The sequence below is a fragment of the Bos indicus x Bos taurus genome, chromosome 19 (genome assembly GCF_003369695.1).
Source record: "Bos indicus x Bos taurus breed Angus x Brahman F1 hybrid chromosome 19, Bos_hybrid_MaternalHap_v2.0, whole genome shotgun sequence".
NCBI lineage: Eukaryota > Metazoa > Chordata > Mammalia > Artiodactyla > Bovidae > Bos > Bos indicus x Bos taurus.
The window spans coordinates 18,306,190-18,308,332 of record NC_040094.1 but is presented as its reverse complement, the minus strand read 5'-3'; the positions used below and the strand labels follow the sequence as shown (position 1 = coordinate 18,308,332).

Sequence of the window (2,143 nt, the reverse complement as noted above, 5' to 3'; positions counted from 1 at the left end):
ACAGAACACAATATATAATTGGCCTCTTGTATCCATGGGCTTCCACCTGCAGTTGGTTAAATATGAAGATACAAAACCCGTGGATATAGAAGGCCGATTGTACTAGGCCATTCACTATAGGGACTTGAGCATCCTTGGAGTCTGGTATCCTGGGTGGGGGCGGGGAGGTGGTCCTGGAACCCAAACCATACAGATACAGAGGGACCCACTTTTAGTATCATTCAGGACACTGCGATTGTGACATTGTGTGTATGCAGTTCTGTGTCATTTTCTAACACGTGCATTTGTGTAGCTACCACCTGAATCAAGATACAGAACTTGTCCCAGCACCACAAAATCTCCCTTAAGTTCTCCCTGTAGAGTCAAATGCTTTCCTGTCCCTCCCCAGCCAGTGTGGTTTTTAAAAAATATTTCTTTCTATGTATTTATTTGGTTGCACTGGGTCTTATTTGCAGCATGTGGGATCTAGTTCCCTGACCAGGAATTGAACCTGGGCCCCCTGCACTAAGAGTGCAGGGTCTTAACCACTGGACCACCAGGGGAGTCCACCAACCAGTGTGTTTCAAAATATGTAATCCTAACCTTTACTCACTGCCCCTGGGCATCTCACCCATTAATAGGTCACGGAAATGCAGAGATAAATATAATGTCCTCCTTGCTCTGAAAGAACTCACAGACAGGGCTACAGTCATATAAATCATAAATTAGAGTGCAACATGGGAGTCCTGTGACTGAAAGAAACTCAAGGGACTTTGGCAAGAAAATAGACTGGAGGGTTCGGAAGATGGAGAGTGTTGGAATTAACAGTTTCTGTGGAAGTTACAATGCTGGACTGATTTTGAAGGATGGAATGGAGTCCATCCTCTCCATGCCCAGTGAGGAGAGATGTTGGAAGATCAGTTTGGGGAGGACTGGGTGGCGCAGCACTGTGGAAACCCGGAGCGGGGTATTGCATGGAGAGCGGTGTTGGGAGGAAGGGCTGGAAAGCAGGGGAGAAGACAGCACGTGGAGGACCACCCGGCTGCTGAGCTAGTCCTGCAAGGGGCAGAGAAATCCATCGAAAGATTTAAAAATGGGGGCTGCTGTATTCAGTTTTACCACTTCGATGTAGGGGGACCAGTTAGGGAATGATTGCAGTCCCAGATAAGGTACGCTGGCAGCACCAATCGGAGTGGTGGGAGCAGACAGGGAGGGATCGTTTTTGACCTCTGAAGGACATCGAGATGGGCAGAGGGGAGTATGACAGGGATGAGCAAGCTCTTTTTCCAAAGGGATGTTTTCCCTTTCTCTTTGCTTTATATGTATACATATAACTTACTTATTTGGCTGCAGTGGGTCTAGTTGCCGCAAGTGGGATCTAGATCCCTCATGAGGGATGGAACTTGGGCCCCCTGCATGGGGAGCATGGAGTCTTAGCCACTAGACCAGCAGGGAAGTCCTGTTTTTCCTTTCTCTTCAGTCTGTGTCAGTTTCCTTGAGAGCAAATCCCTAGGATGGAAGTGCAGGAATATGAATGCTAGTAGAGTAATTCCCTGCTTATCCAGAGATCTTGTGATTTCCACGAGGGCCCACACAACACAACCTTGGATGGGGAAAAGGCCTCTGATGGATTCAGACAAGCTCCCACTTTCCCTTTGTAATATCCTTCAGGCCCTTCTACTCAGAGCCTTTTCTAACAATTCAAGTGCAGCTCTTTAAAGGGTGTTTAGTTGGTTTCGTCTCCACCCCCGCAGATAACAATAACTGAAAACTACCTTTATTGGGTGTCTGCTTGGTGCCAGATTCTGTGTAGAATGCTTTGCCTGTTATCCCATTAATCCTTTCAATGATCCGCTGTATGGCTCTTCTTTTTCACTTTACAGGTGAGGATATTGAGGTTCAGCAAGGCTAACAAACCACCAAAGTCACAAGCTAGTGAACTCTGTGACATGAGGACCAAATATCTGGGTTCCAGCCCAGCCAGCCCAGCTGCCCTGGACTGAGGAAGCCACTTGTCACAGGAGGGGAGGGAAGCCGGTCAGCCGGTAGTGGCACCACCACGAGGAAGGGAATCATGTGGGTTGATGAACCTGACGACTGTTAAACGATCTTCTACCAGCTTCACAGGAGGAGTGTGTCAGTCAGGGTTCTCCAGGGAATAGAA

At 47.9% G+C, this 2,143-nt stretch overlaps 1 non-coding gene across 1 annotated transcript; it reads right to left on the bottom strand.

Annotated features, from left to right (window-relative positions):
- Window positions 1-469: 469 nt before the first annotated feature.
- On the bottom strand, window positions 470-542 carry TRNAK-CUU. Its single transcript has one exon. It is a non-coding gene; the product is annotated as a tRNA-Lys (tRNA).
- Between the last annotated feature and the right edge of the window lie 1,601 nt (window positions 543-2,143).